This window comes from Parasteatoda tepidariorum, chromosome 11 (genome assembly GCF_982258835.1).
Source record: "Parasteatoda tepidariorum strain Cologne lab strain chromosome 11, Ptep-v5.0, whole genome shotgun sequence".
In the NCBI taxonomy this organism is placed as follows: domain Eukaryota; kingdom Metazoa; phylum Arthropoda; class Arachnida; order Araneae; family Theridiidae; genus Parasteatoda; species Parasteatoda tepidariorum.
The window spans coordinates 8,435,588-8,454,959 of record NC_141765.1 but is presented as its reverse complement, the minus strand read 5'-3'; the positions used below and the strand labels follow the sequence as shown (position 1 = coordinate 8,454,959).

The window sequence follows — 19,372 nt, the reverse complement described above, 5'->3', positions numbered from 1 at the left end:
TGTAATCAGTATCCGTTAAAGACTGTAGATGATTTCTGAATTTTAACTCTTAATTTGAAAATAAAGTAAGTTTTTTGCATTATTATAATATTAAATAATAAAAAACGAATATGTTTTGAATATAAATGAATTTATAGCTTTAAAAATTCCTCTTATATGTTTCTTAGATTTAAATTAATTCATCTGTAATTTTAAGGAAATTTAATATATAATTGATAATATAATGTAAATATGTCGTTATTCATTTTCTAATAGAAAATAAAATTAATTCAAATGTTTTTTCATGAGATTAAAAAATAAGTTCTTTTATATTTTAATATAATAATTAAATTATATTAGTTGATGAGATTGTAAGTTTAAAGATGAAGAAAGTTTATTAATGTATTTATTTTAATAAAACATACGATTGAATAAACACTGTAGATACATTGTTATAGATTAGTTTCTTATTAGATAATAATTTTTTTCGTAAATGATTTTATAGAAAATTAATAAAATTTATATTTCTTAAATATCTATATTAATGCGTGTTGGAGCTCTTGCAAAATTAAAAATTAGGTGAAACCAAAGTCATCTGTCCAGTTTTCAACTAACAACCATTCATTGCTAATATGATATTCATTTTTCCTCATTTGTGTGATTGCGTAATAGATTAAATAAATCATAGATTAATTAATTATGTTATAATTTGCGTATTCGATAAATTTAATCATAGTTGAATTAATTACGTAATAGTTTCCTTCATTAAAAGCAGATGACATTATACTATACGAATTCTCGCATGAATAACGAACTCTAGTTTCAGCTATTTATGTTAGTATTTTTCAAAATGATGAAGCATTTAACGAAGCCAAGTCCCCTACTTGTCGTCGTACTAAGTGTAGAAGGTTTTCGTGGTTTTCCTCCACATATAACATGGGTACTCACAAAGTCCTCTTCGAAGACATGTATTGTCTCAAGATCTATAAGTTCCCTTGTCTTCTGGGTTCCAAAATGACAAGACTATATTGATAGCCGTAAATACAAACGAAGGTGATAAATATCTAATCTTATAAAATAACATTCATTGATTTAAAATTAATGTACCTTTAAGTGTAATACTTTTAATATTCACTGTAGACATACATTATAAATACAATTTTTATTTTAATAATGAATCAATTTATTTAAAATGTATTAATTAATATTGATTAGGATAGTAATAATTACAGTCATTTATATCAACTATATTTATATTAAAAAATAACTAAAATTAAGAGTTATTAATATATTCTCTTTCTAATATTTAAGTACAGATGCAGCCATTAGAATAAAAGCATGTCTATGATATCATTTATTTATTACGTAATAATTAACACGTGTATGGTCAGTACCGTTGCCATCCAGAGAAAGTTATAATAGCATAAAGAGGCAGAAATAATTATTTAATAACTCAAAGATTAAGTGAAGATATATTGATGAAACTGTAGGATGATATCGATATCAAATCCTTTTCATTTATACACGTGTTCAGAAAACAAAAGTTTAACTTATTTACATATATCTTAGCAAGCATTTGTAAGTTAGTGGTTATGATATCCAACTACTGACCCACGAAGGCTTTTTGATTGGCGTGAGTTCGATCCTCAGCCTTAATTATATTTAATAAATAATAATAAAACAGATTTAAACGTTAAAATAGATTTAAAGCTATTTTATTTCTAACATTCTCACACAGATGGCGCCACTAGAGTAAAAGCATGATATCATTTATTTATTTCGTAATAAAAGATGACGTCATTATTTCATAATATACAATTTCTCCCCCAAATAACAAAGTTTATAAGTGTTGGTAAATATGGTAAAATTTGGTAATTTAATCATTACTCTTTCGAAAAGCGGGACATAAGAACTGTTTATTCGGTTAAAATCTAATATTAAAAATAATAAGTGTTGCCACCCTCAGAAAACTAATAAGTTAAATAATAAACAGAAACCGAAACTAAATTAAAAACAGAAACCTAAACTAACACCACAGGCTGGCAGAAATAAGTATACGGGCAGAAATAAGCAACTTCCGGTTGTGGCAGAAACAAGCAACTTCCGGTCGGGCAGAAATAAGCTCCGGTTAACTTTCCATGATATAGTCACTTTCGCCGCACCAACCACGCTGTATATTACTGACATGCTAGTTTTTTCTTGGAGTGACGTGCAAGATTCTACAACGAATATATTTTTTTTTATACTTCTTTCAAATTTTTGCTGTTTAAACATGTAACTTCAGAAATATACATAAGTCTTTAAAAAGATGATAAACTGCTCTATTTGGAAACATGAAGTTGTTTTGAAAGACTCTTATTTTTACTCTTATCAAATTAAAGTTACAACATTTATACGGCATTGTATTATTGATGAAATAAAAACATTGGTATATTGAGAAAAAATTAAGGTCAATACAATATGATAAAATTTACCGTGTTTCTATCCCTATGGGAGCACCAAAAAAACCGTTTATTTTCACCGAAGGGCTTTAGTAATGATTTCGATTTATCAAAATATTGTTTTATAATATGTGCTAAAATTTGGTAAATATAGTAAAATTTGGTAATTTAATCATTACTCTTTCGAAAAGAGGGACATAAAAACTGTTTATTCGGTTAAATTTAATTTTCAGTTTTATATTTTTACTAAATGTGTGGTAATAAGGACTATAATTTAAAAACCAGAATTTCTGGCAAACCGTTACCATATGAACGGAAACCGTTATCATATGAACGAAAAATGTCACCATATGAAGGGTTTAAATACCTCATATTTTAGTTTTATTATAAGAATTATGATTTTCTTTTATCGAAATGTCTTTACCATACAGTACGGAAATTAATCCCGATTTTTTTCTCCTCTCATATTTTTAAGTTTCTCTGTGGTATTACTTTTAAGTTTAAAAAGTATATTTATAAAATAAAAAAGAAATACTGATGAATATCAATGAAAGTTTAAGGAATAGATTGTGTGATTCAATAAGAGGAAATGTATGCGAAGTTATTTTACTCGTTGATGAATCTAACAATTCAAAAATAGAACGCTCTTAATTAAGTTTTTTTTTATTTCAAAAAATTTCCCTGTGAATGTTTAGATTTATATCTGGAATCATGTAATCTTTCTCTCCCTCTCTCTTTTCTGCTTTTGCTTCACATTTACTCTAGAGCATGTTCTTATAAAATAGATAGATCTCCTGAGAGTAAAATAAATTTTTTATGAAATATTTAAAGACAAAAAGCTAAAAAAATAACGAAAAAGCAATTAAACTTGTGAAAAATTTTGAAACAAAACATTTGTGTTCATAAATAAGAAAAAGCTCTTTCAACACGTCAAATTTTAACTCCGTATTTGCATTTCAACAGGATCGACCAAACATGGTACTTTTTCCCTTGCAAGTTTAACAGTTTATAAACTCACGAACCTATTGTCAAATCTGTTATTAGGTTGTACATATTTTTCCACACCCCATCTTAACTTCAAGTTTCTAAGTCTTATAGTTGTGTGGCAACGAAAAAAAAATGAAAAATTTGCAAAAAAGCATTTGAATTTGAAATAACTTTTGAAAAATTAAATATGGCCCTTAAGGTGTTAAGCTATGGTGTTAAGTTCGGTGTTAGGTTATGGTGTTAAGTTCAAAAATATATATTGCCCTTTCAGCATACTAAATTTCAATTGTGAAGGTGTATTCCTGGGGCCTGTAGAGCAGACCATATGGGGTTTTTTCCTATAATTTAGCATTTTAAATTCTTGAAATAATAATTAAATGTAAATATATTTTACTCCATTGTACCCTCCTCTACCTTTCTCTATATACCATCGTAATTTCAAGTTTTTAAATCTAAAGTAAGATCTCAAGTTCTAAAATTTTGTGTAGCAAAATAAAATGAAACGTTAAGTTGAACACCCAAAAGGGTGGCAGTTAGATTTTCTAATATCGAGAGATATACAAATTCAAGAATAGGCAGTAGCTATTTCATTTGATTAAAGTTTGATTAAATTATAATTGAAAATGCTCAACTTCTGAATACTAAATTTAAATAAAATAAATTTTCTTTTTTGGTTAACCAATTAAAGAGAATGTGAGAAATGCATTCGTACGAGATAATGCAGATTTCTTTCAACCTTGAAGGTTCACCCGTTGTCAGGTAATTTAGAATTTTCTATTGTATTATTTAAAAGAAGGTATACGTTATAAGAAATTCAAAACCAATAAAAATTAAAATATCAATTTCGAAAGTCTTTGTTTGCAATCGTTCCCATGCAATCTTTATATATAATTGTATAAAACATTAAAATAAATATTATTCGATGGGAATAAACGATATAAAGGGAGGAAAATGTTGAAGATAACTAATTTTTTTAACAACCAAAGAAATTTTTCAATTGAATTTCAGAGGTTTGCTTAACAATTCTCACTTGTAAAATACTTTAACTAAAGTCAATTACCTTAGCTTCAATTACCTAACTGCAATTGGGGTTCTATTATGCATAATAAATTCAATATTCATCGAAAAAAAGTACGGTCGAAAAAACTAGGAGGAAAAAACCTCATATCAACAGAATTTGAAACCTGGAGACCTGCTTTATGAGCTAAAGCACTAACCTCTGTACCGTGACGTCAAAAAATGGGGTCGTTTTTTCTTCTTCTTGAGATGAAATACATTTAATGGAAAACTGGTCAGGACGTCATAATGGATGAACAAAAAGATGCCGTAGTTCTTTATAAACGGAAATCCACTATGGCGTACGAAGGTTTCTAGCTTGTGAATTTTACTTTAATTTGATTTAAATTTAAAAAAAATATTCCTCCTTCAAAACAGCGTTATATTTCCAATATAGCATGGTTTTTGCTAGAATATTTTAAAAGAGTTACTTATCTTTTTAAAGTTAATTGTATTAACAGCCATTACCCTGAAAAAAGTTATATAATAATAATGGCTGAAGAGTTATAAACGCTACTGTAGGCTAATTTCCCACAGAATTTTCACTTAAAGATGTAGTATTGTAGTTATTACATTTTACAGTAGTATTTACTACAAACGTTTCCTGATTTAATTCCAACAGCGTAGAAACTCGAACAAGTGCTTACATTTCTCAAAGCACTAACCGATTTCTCTACAGTAAGTAGTTTATTTAAAAGCTATCAGTCAGTATTATATATAAACGAAAAAAGATCACATTTAGCTCTCTAACTAATGAGATATTTAGAACCATATAAAAGATTTACCATAAATTGAAAATGTAAAAAAAAACGTGTTTGCATTTGGAAAATGGATGACGTACAATGGAATTCGGTATCAGCAGTTTTAATACAGAAAAACAAAACACAATGGAGGCAAAAAGCTTAAGCTTATTGTTAAAATAATGTTGCATATTAAATTATTATGTCACCCAATTTGTTGTTACCATTGCGAAATGCCAAGTGTAACCATACTATAGTAAAGATTTGTATTAAACTTGGAAAAGTGTCCAACTTGTCCTTGCTCCAATTTACAGTGCAAATTTATAAGTACAACGCAGCAATCTTACATTTCCATTCTGAGAAAAAAATGGTCCAGAACACAGGAATATTGTAAATTGTACCGAGTTTCTTGGCTCTATGGGAACACCAAAATGCTCGGAAATTGTTATTAAATAACTTCGGCAATGCTTTTGGTAAAATAAACAATAAAATATAGTTTTATAGCATGAAATAAAATTTTGTAAGTGTGGTAAGATTCGGTTATTTTATCATGATATCCCCGAGCATGACGTGAAAATTATCTGTTAAGTTAAATTTGCTTTTCGGTTTTGTAATTCTTTACTAAATGTGTGATAATATAAACTATAATTTTGAAAATTCGAAAGCCAGAATTTCCTCTAAAACGTTTCCATATAACCGGAAAAAAAATTTACCAAATGAATGGTTTAAATGCTGTATTGTTTGATTTTATTACCGAGAATTATGTTTTTTTTTCTACTAAAAATATCATTACCATAGAGTAAGGTAATTTTACTATAATTTGTTTCTCCTTATATTACTCTTGTTTATTTCTACCTGGGTCTTTATTTTTTCAAATCTTCGATCTATTTTGAGACACCCTGTACTAATATAATTTCATACTATACCGTATTCTCCAACTATTACATTATATTATTTCGCTATTTTGCTTTGTTATTAACATGTTCAATAAAAAATCTATTCTTGATAAAATGTGTGATTAGCGATTTAATTTAATCAAAGCAGAACTTTTTTCAGGTAAAGTATTTAATACTTCCCTGCTTTGTATTTGTTTAGAAATAAGCAGCACTGATATAAATCACTTAGAGATCCAAAAAGTTTCAGCTTGGAGAAATTAGATTATTGACTTAAGAAATTCGATCTAATCTTAAATTGATTGTATTTATACTTACGGTTCTGAAATTTAAAAAATGAATAAATTCAAGGTCTGGACAAGATAAAATGTTCACACTTTTTTTTAATGTTGTTAAAGTTATATTTTATTTTCTAACGATTTAATTCAGAAACACTTTTCTGTCAAGTTAGCATTTGCCTTTGAAAGTATTTGATGCACACTTTCAATACCACAGTCCAAAATTTAAAAAAAATTTATACGACCCCAGATTTGTTATACATTCGCTGGTTAGTGATTAGAATAATTTATTGTTAAATTCAATTCAAATCTACGCTTTCAAATCACAAACACCATAGTTTTCAAATATTTGAAAATCATTAACATTTCTTTATTTCTTTTAACTCTTACTATCAATTGAACCTTGTTACTTTTGACTATATATTTATCTCGTTTGTGTGACATAGTCTTTGTAGAATTGCACTATCCCTGTTTTACCATCCCTTTCATGTCATGGTGAAAAAATTCTAGTAAAATCACCGCACTGTGGGGTAATGACATGTTTGGTAAAAAAACAAAATTTTGGTTAATAAAACTAAGGCATTTGAGCCATTCATTTGGCAATTTTTACATACATATGATAACAGTTTAGTAAAAATTTTGATTTTTAAATCCATAGATTCAATTACTATACTTTTAGTAAAAATCCAAAGCTAAAAAGTAAACTTAATTGAATAAATAGTTTTTATGCCATGCTCTAAGGTATCACGTTAAAATTTCAAAATGTTACCCCAATTACCAAGTTTTATTACACATTATAAAATCATCTTTTATTATTAATTTTACTAAAATCTTTGCAAAAGTGCTTCGGTGAAAATTACCGTGATTTTTGGTGAAGCCAGAAACATGGTAAATTTTACTATAATCTGGTAATTTTGACCATACTATTTTCTCAGTGTACTGGTGAAGGTGTAGAAATATGAAAAAAATAAATAAATACTCAAATGGGTTTTAATAAAATAAAATTTTATTTTTGATTTTTAAATGCTGTTTTAACTGAATTTTAATTTTATAGCAAAAGAATAATCTAGTAAACTTATGATATATTTATTTGTCAGAATAGGGTAACAAATGTTTCTGCAATGTAAAAGAATTTAGCTGAATATTTTCCGAATCATTTAAAAAATACTGTTTTGTATTAAAATTCAAGTAATTAAATGCGCAAATATTAAATTTTTTGAAAACTTAATTAGGGTGTTTCTACACGTGACTCATAAAAACGTCATATTTATCAGAAAAAAAGATTTCGTAAAACTTTATTATATTTCTTAAATACACTGGTCGACAAAATAAAGAGATGGAAGACATTTTCCCAAATATCTCAAAAAATACGGAATATAAATAAATGGAATTTGGTATAGATATAGCTTATTCCATGATAATAAAGTATGCAAAAAAAATGAAAGTGCCATTTAGTGGCAAGACCTATTGCCAATAAATTCAATAATAAAAATTTTGTTATTTTTATTATTGACTCTGGTATTGATATTCCGTCATGGCCAAGAGAAAAATCTGTGGCCCTTTTTCGCCTTGCCACTGGCCATGACTGTTTATCAAAATACCTGTTTAGAATCAAAATCTTTTGAAGCCCCTTTTGTCCATTATGTAACCTACAAGACGAAATGGACGCTAACCATCTGAGACGTTGCCCTGCACTTCCTCCTGGGCCCGTGTGGGAACGTTATTGGCGGGCGAGGTGTATTATTACAGACCTATAGACTCTTTCTTTTTGTAGCTCTTGTTCCCGTTTTTTGTTCTTTCTTTATATTGTTCTCAGCTACAAATTTGTCTTTCATGTCTGCCATTGGAAATAAAAATTATTAACTTTGGCACTCCATATAGTATTTTTGGCGTTTAGATCACCGCCAAGTATACAGTTCATGTTATTTGGGAGTAGGGAATTAATTTCATCTTCTGTAATGATATTGCCAGGTTTATTATATATTGATGTAAACTTGAAAACTTAATGAAGTCTTAATTATTTTGATTGAGCAAAATTGAGGTTTCTTCATATCTGTCTTTTGTAGTATTACTAAATATGGTAGTCTTTAGGCTTCTTTTTACGAAGATAGCAGTACCGCCACCACGGCATATTTTTCTATGAGTCTTATATGTATTGTAATTAACAATTTTAAAGTTATTTGCAGCATTTGAGAGGGTCTCAGTAACAAATGCTATGTCTATATCGTGGTCGTGGATAAAGTTAATAAATTCCGAAAATTTAGTAGTAAGATTCGCAGCATTCCAAAGCATTATTTGTATTGGTTTCCATCTAATATTTGATTTATCCATTATGGGCTATTTGTTTTTCCTCGCTTAATTTTTCTATAGCTTCACTAAGGGTTGGTAGTCTGTTTGCTGCGTGGACAATGGCCACAAGATCGCTTAAGTCCTTTAAAACTTTTTTAGCTTCATTGACGATATTTCTTAATTCGTCTGTTTCTGATTTTTTAACAGCTTCAGCATGGGACTTATTATGAAAGGCCCTTTCTGCATTTTTGGGCTCTTGCCTTTTAGCTGTGGAAATTTAGAGCAGCCTCTGTAATTTGCGGGATGATTTTACCCGCAGTTACAACATTTTGGTTTTTCTTCCTTTAGTTTATTGCATGCGCTGGTTATGTGATCGCCGCCACATTTTACGCATCTCAGTGGGAGATGGCAAGCAGATGCTGAATGATAAAAATTTTGGCAGTTGTGGCACTGTGCTGGATCTGTTTTTATAATTTTCAACTCTGACTCTGAAATAATTCATATGCCTGAGACTATAAATGTCTTTGTAGTTTGCCTCTCTTTTTAACGTAGCAATAAAGAGTGGGAGATTAACAGTTTCTCCATTCCTTCTTCTAGTCATTCGTCTAACGCTTATGACTTGTGGGAAGTTATGATCTAATAGAAGTTCGTGGACATTATCATTTGAATATCCGTGTGGTACGTCTCTTATGACCACTCTAAGGTGGCGCTCAGATGGGAGGAGGTAGGTGTAGAAACCTATTTCCTTCTCTTCAAGATATTTTCTGATATCTCTATGAGCTTTTACAGTTTTTGGTTTTATAGTAAAAATTCCGCAAGATTCTTTAGCTACATAATCTGTAATATTATTTTCTTTTGCGAATTCATAGAAAGTTTCATAATCAAACGCTCTTTTATAATAATAGGAGGTCTAATATTTTTTCTGACTGGTAGCATGAATGCTTCATTAGCCTCATTAGCAACAAGTTCACCTGTATTATTTTCCAGAGTTATTTGGGTGTTTTCCTCAACAGCTGCTTTTTTAGTAGCATTAGGTTTTTCAGGCGAAGCTTTTCTTTTTTTGTGGTTGTTATCCAGAGAAATTTCGGAGTTATCATTTTGATTATCCTTATCCATATGGTTATCATTAGTATCCTGTTCTTCACTTAGTAAACTAAATTTATTTGTTAGGGGAAGTGGGGGTATGCATTCCTCTCTATAAATATCTGTTTTTTCAATATTGGCTCTTTTAGAGTAAGTATTTTGCGCCTTCCAAAGCGACCTTCGCTCTTAGTATTTAACTAGCTAACAGTAATATTTTCAGTTTCCCAGTTCATCTGTTCATTGTAATAGCCCTCTATCTGTTGGAGCCTGGAAATTTTGTCTCCGTCTTTAGTGACTGTATCTATTAATTGTTCTACGTTGCTGACTAAAATAGACATAATCGCCTGCATTTCGTTGTCGGGATTCCTATTGCTTATGATGTACTTCAGTCTATCCACTCCATATTTCATTTCATCCAAGTTGTCTACTTTATCTTTAACTAGGATTTCTTCTTCTAATCCAAATTTTTCTTGTTGGAGAGGCTAAATTCTTTGCCTTTCCTAACCGTGTTGGATACTATACAGCTCCCAGGCAGCCCGTGTGGTTCTGGCGTAGCCGTCCCCGTCGGCACTGCAAGGGTGTCGTATAGTTCCGCGTCCCATGGCCTAAGCTCGGCCGCCTCCCATATCCGTTACGGAGAGCCCTGAGCCATGAGTCTACCCTGAATGGGTAGACTCATGAAGCAAAGGAACTGTAGTCGGGATGCCCGACAGTCCGGGGGTCTTGCCCCCGCGACACTCGGACTGACCAACGGCTGCAGCCCTGCTGTGAAGTTCGTCGTCGCTCATGATAGGAACCGGTTTTGCAGGAGAACCTTGCTTGACCGTATCTGATAAGGTGCAACAGAAAGAAATGCAAGATGCAAGATATAGGTGGTATCTCAGCGTATTGGCGCGAAGCGCCATTAATTGATTCATCGCTTCTGGTAAGACGTAAAACAAGAAGTCATATGTACCTATATAAATGAGATAAAATAAAATAAAAGTGATTCACAGCGGTGAACTGTGAAATCAGGATAGATAATATCCTGAATGAGAGTGAGTCCAAGATCATTTTTGGGGCTCAGGAAGTAGAGAACGAAGGAGCTTGACAAGCTCTTCGTCCTGCAAGAGTTCTTTCATCCCCTTGAAGAGGTTTAGGAATCTGCTGGCATTATTTGTGGCTTTCACTGGGCGGGCTTTTCTATTTTTCGGCGCTTTCCTGGGTCTTGCACCACAGCCCGAAAATCAGGCTGGGTTCTCACCATTGCAGTTTACACAGGTGGCTGGGGTTGTTCTAAGCTTCGTACACTGGTACGTGAGATGTGCTCCGGCGCATTTCATGCAGACAGGGTTGGTAGAAAGGCAGTTTCGTTGCGTATGTCCAAATTTTTGACATCGGTAGCACTGTATCTGGAATTTTCCTCCACGGAAGAGTTCTATTCTCACTGGCTTTTCTAGAACTGAGCTGATTTTGAAGATTTTTCTGGAGTCGCTGTTGTCCGATTGGATGACCAGAAAAAGTGGGAGAGGCCTAAGCTCCTGACCACTCCTTCTTTTGAGTTGAATTATTTTCTCTGGTAAAAGTCCAAAGTTTTTCAGATATTTTTCCAATTCTTGGAAATCAGAGTCTATATTCAGTCCTCTAATAAGGGTCTTTAGCTTTTTACTCGAAGAGTTGATAGTAGATGTAGTTGGAGTGGGAGGGTCCACCGTCACCAGGGCTTCGGTTTCTTCCTCTTTCTCCGCCGGTGCTGATATCGCTGGAGTAGCGGGAGCTACTTCTGGATCTGGGTGGTTTCTTTCCCCGTCTGAATCTAAGTCGATTTGCATCGCCGAGTTGCCGCAAGTTTTGAGCTTCTTTTTCTTTCGTCTTTTCTTCCTTTCGGGGAAACCCGGAGTTTCTGTTGTATCCATAACAGTAGGATTTTGTTGTAGTTCTGCAGTCTTTAAGCTGGGTGTGGAGTTCATATTTTCAGTCTCTGGGATATCCATCTTTTCTACCGGAGTCGAAGAAGGCTCAGTCTGCTCAGGAGTTTCAGTCTCAGCGTTTGTAGTTTCCATCTTTTTAGCTTCCTCAGGCTTAGTTGATTCCTTAGCAGCCCATTCCTCTTTGATCATCAGGTAGTGTTCGAGTTGATATTCCATTCTGATCTTGTTCTCATACGAACTGTCGTTGTTATCACGAGGTCGTTTAAGGTATCCTTCATATTCTACTATGGCATTTCTGCAGCGGTTGATCATCATATCAATATTGTCCGGAGAAGCTGTTTAATCAGCTTATCCGTGACAATCTTTTTCAATAGCATCATGATCTAAGATAGGCGGAGGCGTTGAATTAAACATTCGCTTGCTGCCTCGTCCGAATCTCTGATAGGAAGACATTTCCGCTCTGGAGCTCAGTCATAAAACAACCTCACTCCTTGAAGTCTTAAGAGAGAATCCTGTCACAGAAAGAAATGAGAGAAAACAGGGTAAATATAGAGAAAGGTGACGTCACAAGAGGGTTTATAGCAACGGCCAACAGGAGGGAAGGATGAATGGATGACGACGAATAGGAAGCAAGGAACAAAAAGGTGGTTAGTTAGGTTTAATCATAGATTTCCAAACAGGAGAAAGATAAGGAACGCTGGATAGGTCATTGACCAACAGTTTGGAATTTTCGAAAGTATGATAAGACTGGTAAAAATCTAAATCAAAAATTGAAGAACAATTTTGAATGACTTTAGAAGAAGAAAAATTAAAATCATGATTAGAGTCCCAGCAATGTTGGGCAATAGATGAGCGTTTAAATTCTTGCTTTTTGACATAAGATTCATGTTCCTTGACACGGTACTTTAAGGCACGCTTAGTTTGGCCAATATATGAAAGGCCAGGGCCGGGATAGCCTGGTCGGTAGGGCGCTGGGCCCATATCCAAGAGGTCGTGGGTTCGATCCTCGCCGGCCGAAGACTCCCCGTGTAGTAAATGGTGACTGATGCACGTTAAATCTGTCGAGTCTCAAAGTCCTCCATGTTCCCACAACAAATCAATACCTCTGGGGGTACTGATCCAGGAGTTTCCTTGTCTTCTGGATTGGTTCAAAATTACAAGGCTACGGAGTTGAACGTAAGTAGTCGTAAATCCATGAAATTGGGTCGGCTGTTCAACGACGGTTATAAAATAAAAAAATAAAATATATGAAAGGCCACATTGGCAATTAATTTGGTATATACACCAGCTTAACATTAATTAACATTAGTTCCCAATAGACATAAGTCTGTTTTGACTCCCTCTATTTCTCATTGCGCTAGATTTTATACTTTACCTAAGGTACATAAAGCTGACACTCCTTTTGGACCAATTGTCTCCAACATTGGTATCTCGTCCTATAAACTCGCAAAATTTTTAGTTTCTGTCTTCTCCCCTCTCCTTGGTAATAATTCTTTCACTACCAAAAATTCCCTTGAATTTGTTAAAGCAGTTAAAAATCTAAACCCTAACGGTTATTTGATGGCTTCATTTGACGTTAAATCATTGTTCACTAATGTTCCTGTTGAGAGGGCTTAAGAATGTCTAAAATTTAGTCTTTCGGAATATCATTTTTCCCAATATGTTAACCTCATCCGTGTTTGTTTAAAACAAAATACTTTCGCGTTTGACAACAAATTTTACCGTATGACCAATGGCCTTGCCATGGGAAATCCTTTGAGCCCTATACTTAGTGACATCTACATGCATTATTTCGAAAGTAAACTATTCAAAATCTTAACTTTCCCCTTTTATAAATGATATGTTGATGACAGTTTTGCTTTGTTAGATGAAAATAATTGTAATTTAGACCAAATTCTTAATGCTATGAACAGCATTGATTCTTGCATTCAGTTCACTTTTGAATTAGAGACTGATCAAAAACTTCCTTTCCTAGATGTTCTTGTAACTCGGAATGATAATTCATTCCATACCACTGTCCTTCGTAAATCTTTTGCTGTTTCTCTTCCCCCTCATTACAAATCCTCCCTCCCTCCCAACCAAAAACTTGCCACTTTTCGGTCTTTTGTCTACCGTGCTGTTAATATTTGTTCTAACATTGATTTTATTGATGTAGAATTAAATTACATCAAAGTCATTGCTCATGACAGAGGTTATTCTCCTAACATTATTGATAATATTTAAAAAACACGTAACTAAGCAATCGCCTACCGATAAACCTTCCAAAGAATTTTCTAACAATTTAGTCATTTTACCCTATTTCCCTAAAATAAGTCGGCAAGTTGCTAATATCCTAAAGAAGTTTGATTTTAATATTATTTTCAGTCCCATTAATAAGATAAAATTTTCCAATCTCAAACAGCCCATTGACAGTCGAAAAAGCTGGGGTATATACCAAATTATTTGCCAATGTGGCCTTTCATATATTGGCCAAACTAAGAGTGCCTTAAAGTGCCGTGTCAAGGAACATGAAGCTTATGTCAAAAAACAAGAATTTAAACGCTCATCTATTGCCCAACATTGTTGGGACTCTAATCATAATTTTAATTTTTCTTCTTCTAAAGTCATTCAAAATTGTTCTTCAATTTTTGATTTAGATTTTTACGAGACTTGTCATATTTTCGAAAATTCCAAAAGTGTTGGTCAATGATCTATCCAGCGTTCCTTATCTTTCTCCTGTTTGGAAATCTATGATTGAACCTAACCACCTTTTTATTCCTTGCTTCCTATTCGTCGTTATCCATGCACCCTTCCCTCCTATTGGCCGTTGCTCTAAACCCTCTTGCGATGTCACCTTTCTCTATATTTAACCTGCTTGCTCTCATTTCTTTCCCACACAGCTCGACTCAAGCCTCTGCAGAGTGCGGTTGTGTTGAAACTAGCTCTGTGCGCACCATGTCTTACCAACGTTTTACCCGAGGTAGGAAGCGGCGGACCGAAAGGCCCGTGCAGCAACCCGCTTTTAGTGAAAGATTCGATATGCTGGAAACAGATGAAGAGCGTTAGAAGTTCTGCTCTACATTCTCTAATCAGTGCTACTAACAGCCATTCTACTCCTGAATCCCTCACAGTGCCTGAGCCTACTACTGTCACTGCTTTGGGACCCAAGGAAGAACAACCACCCAAGTCTGCAAAGATTCTCATCCGAGGGCTTCCAGGCGACTTCAAAATTGAAGATATTACTTTAGAAATAGAGAAATCAGGCATCAATTCCCATAGAGCTATCCAGTTCAAGAAGAGGGTGGGTGGAGCCTATAGGCTCCTCCCCCTTTTCCTCATCATCACTTCACTGGCCAATCTGCAAAAGGTACTCTCCATCCAGAGTATCACGCAGATTCCCATTACTACCGAGAAATTTCGAGGCGGCCGATACAGTGCTTTAGATGCCAGAGCTACGGTCATACTCAGCGTTCCTGTACCAATCAGCCGAGATGCATGAAATGTGCAGACTTCCACTATTCATACCAATGTGAAAAGGACAGAAATTCTCCCGCCAAATGCTGTAACTTCGACGGGAACCACACTTCCAATTTCACTGGGTGCGAGGCCCTCCCCAGTGGAAAAAGACAACAGTTCAAGGAAACACCTGCATCCACAGCTCATCGCCTGGTTTCACTTGTGAAAGAACTGCAGGAGCTCCTCAAAAATCAAGAAGTCACAAGCCTACTTCAATCTCTACTGAATGGGGTCTCCCCATCACAATGATGATCTTCACACCTCAACTCATGCCCATCTCCACTGATGTAGCCTTTCACCTTTTAAATCTCATTTTCATTCCAATCACAAGGAATTACCTCATAGACTCTCATCACACGATGAAGGGATAAAGGGCCGTTCCGGCCTCAGGACCCCGAACCACCTAACAGAACAGATTTCTTTCTGTCACCTCTCTTTTTTCACCACTCTCTTCTCAGGCACGGTCGAGCAAGGTTCTCCTGCAAAACCGGTTCTTATCATGAGCGACGATGAACTTTACGACAGGGTTGTAGCCGTGGGTCAGTCCGAGTGTCGCGGGGGTTGGACGGTCAGGCATCCCGACTACAGTTCCTTTGCTTCCCATGTCTACCCATTCACCCTAGCCCTTTTCAGGGCTCTCCGTAACGTATATAGGAGACGCGGCCGAGTCTAGGCCACGGGTCGCGGAACTATACGGCACCCTTGCATTACCGACGGAGACGGCTACGCCAGAACCGCACGGGCTGCCTGGGAGCTGTGTTGGATCCAACACGGTTAGGAAAGGCATGAAACATAGCTTTTCCAACAAGAATAAATCGGGATTAGATGAAGAAATCCTGGTTAAAGATAATGTGAAAGATCTAGAGGAAATGAAATATGGAGTGGATAGACTAAAGTACATCATCAGCAATAGAAACCCCGACAACGAAATCAGGGTTGCCACTCTACACGGAGAACAGGAAAAACCTGGAAAATACAGGGAATTTAAAAATCACCTAAAATAACAGGGAAAATGCAGGGAATTTTGATTTTTTTCCTTGCAAACTGGGAAAATACAGGGAATTTTGCTTCTTATTTTTGTCTTTTAAAACATGGTACCCACTCAAAGCGTAATCTATGGGATATTTAGCCATGATATTTCAGCTATACTAAACTATTTCACTTACTATAACATTATTTAAATATGTTCAGCTGTTTTCCCACCAATTAAAACTAATAAATATAGTTAGCCCTATATAGCTCACAAAAGAGCACAGTATTTGTTGTTTCCTTTTAATATATTGAAAGAGAACAGTAATTGTTGTTTCCTTTTAATATATTGTGTATAATAGTTCAGGGAAAACACAGGGAATATTTTTTCCAGATTTGAGTGGCAACCCTGGAAATGCAGGTGATTGTCTGTATTTTAGCCAGCTACGTAGAACAATTAATTAATAGAGTCACCAAAGACGGAGACAAAATTTCCAGACTCCAACAGATAGAGAGTTATTATAACGAACAGATGAACTGTGAATCCAAAAATAGTACTGTTAGCAATATAAATTCAAGAAGCGAAGGTCGCACTGGTAGACGAAAGACATTAGCTTTGAAAGAGCCAATTTCCAAAAAGCATATGATAATTGATAAGAATCACCCCCCCCCCCCCGCTATATCCCTATCAAATAAATTTAGCATTCTTAATGTTGAGCAGGAGGCAAACGAAAATACTATGGATATGGACATTCATAATATTAACACCGAAAACTCTGTGGAAAACAACCACAAGAAAAGAAAAGCTTCACCTGAGAAACAAAATGCTGCAAAAAACGCAGCTACGGAAGAATACACCCCTATCTCAATAGATGAGAATTTGTGTGACCAAAACGAAATGAAAATAATGAGCCATTTATCCAACAAACCAAAAAGAAACTAACACCACCTCCCATTATTATTAAAGGTGATTTTGACTATAAAGCATTCTATGAATATACTAATAATAACAACATAGATGACTATGAGGCTAAGGAGTCTGATGGTAATTATAACATTAAACCAAAGTCTGAAATAACTCATTGAAAAATTAGACAATATCTAGAGGAAAAAGATATAGGTTTCTACACCCACCTCCTCCCCTCAGAACGCAATCTTAGAGTAGTCTTAAGAAGAGTTCCGCAGGATTACACTGATGAAAACATCAATAATATCTTAAGTGAAGATTTTCATCAAATTATAAGCGTTAAAAGAATGACGAAAAGGAGAAATGGAGAAGTTATAAAACTCCCACTCTGTATTGTTACTCTAAAAAAAGAAGGAAATTACAAGGACATATATAAAGTCATCCACATAGATAGAATTAGAGTAAAAGTTGAAAATTACAGAAACAGATCAGGCACAGTGGCCCAGTGCCACAATTGCCAGAACTTCTTCCATTCATCCTCCGCCTGCCATCTTCCTCCAGGATGCGTTAAATGCGGAGAGAATCATCCAACCAGTGCTTGTAATAAGAAAAAAGAGGAAGATCCAAAATGCTGTAATTGCGGGGAAAAGCATCCCGCAAGCTATGGAGGTTGTACAAAATTCCCTATGGTTAAAAGGTAGGAACCAAAAAGAACAGAAAAATTGTTCCATAACAAATCATATGCTGACGCTGTAAGAAAGTCAGAAATGGAAGATTTAAAAAGCATAGTTAACGAAGCTAAAAAAGCATTCTAAGACCTTTGAGGTCTTGTAGCCATAGTACATGCAGCAAAAAGGCTTCATGCCCTAAACGAAGCTGTTGATAAAATTAATGAGGAAAACAACAAATACAATCATGAATAATACGACCATTAGATGGAAACCAATTCAAATCATGCTGCGGAACGCAGCTAATTTATCCACTAAATTATCTGAATTCATTAACTTCCTGCTTGACCATGATATAGACATTGCTCTAGTGACTGAGACTCCCGCCAATGCAAGCAGTAATTTTAATATTGTTAATTATAATACCTACAAAACAGACAGAAACATCTGCCAGGGAGGCGGCGCTGCCATATTTACTAAAAGAAGTCTTAAAACCACGCTCTATAGCAACACTGCCAATAATGGCTTCGAAGAGACGTCGATTCTACTATATCAGAATAATAAGGACTTCATTAAACTCACGGCACTTTATAACAGGCCAGGCAATATTCTCACCAATAAAGATATTAAGGCATTGTTACCTAACAACATAAACTGTATCATAGGAGGTGATTTAAATGCAAAGAATACGATCTGGGGAGAAAGAGTAAGTAACAAAAAGGGGAAGAATCTGCATAACATTGTAAAAAATCTCGATCTTACTGTTATCTCACCATTAGAACCAATTTACTTCCCACATAATATTCACCATCAACCTGACATACATTGTTAATAATCACATTAACCTCAGCTGCTATACTATTACGGAATTATCAAGCGAGCATGTTCCTGTGATAGCTACCACTGGCTCTCATCTAATAGAAACCAATAGTAATGCTAAGAAAATAGACTGGGATTTGTTTCACAATATTCTTGTTAATCAAAATGAATACCCACAACCAATCAGCAATACTGACATTGCGAACAATATTACTAAGATTACTAAAGACATACAAGATGCTTTAAATGAAGCTACTACCATTACTAAAAACTCTAGTAATCACCAAAAGCTCCCCCGTGATATTAAAGAGAAAATATACTACAAAAACTATGTGCGTAAGAAATGGCAAAAATATAGTAATCCAGCTGATAAGAGCAAGTTAAATAAGCTTATTAAGGAAATTAAAAAATTATGCACAAATCACAGAAACGAGACGTGGTCCGATAAAGTAGCTAGACTTACTATCAATGACCAATCCATATGGAGAATGACAAAAGCACTCAAGACGACCAAAGTCATTAATAAACCAATTATCTACAACAACAAGAATATATATAGTGATAATGATAAGGTGAACATCTTCGCAGACACCATAGAAAAACAATTTTCTTTAAATACTTTTCCCAGTAATGACAATACCGAGGAACAAGTTATCACTAATTATAACAATTTCTTTACCAACAATAATAGCCACAACCCAATCACTAATGTAAATCAAGATGAGATTATTAACATTATCAAGAATCTTAGCAATAGAAAATCGCCAGGCGAAGACAATATTAATAACAGAATGATCAAGCAACTACTCATCAACAAAATTCGGGACATTATTAACATCTATAATGCCTGCCTCAATC

At 34.2% G+C, this 19,372-nt stretch overlaps 1 protein-coding gene and 1 pseudogene across 3 annotated transcripts in view; one reads left to right on the top strand and one right to left on the bottom strand.

The window, feature by feature from the left end:
* The window catches only part of LOC107455242 (neuropeptide CCHamide-1 receptor-like), a 330,478-nt gene that overhangs the window by 134,525 nt on the left and 176,581 nt on the right, over positions 1 to 19,372 (bottom strand). The window lies entirely within an intron of this gene.
* LOC147801220 (uncharacterized) lies at positions 12,557 to 14,505 on the top strand (annotated as a pseudogene).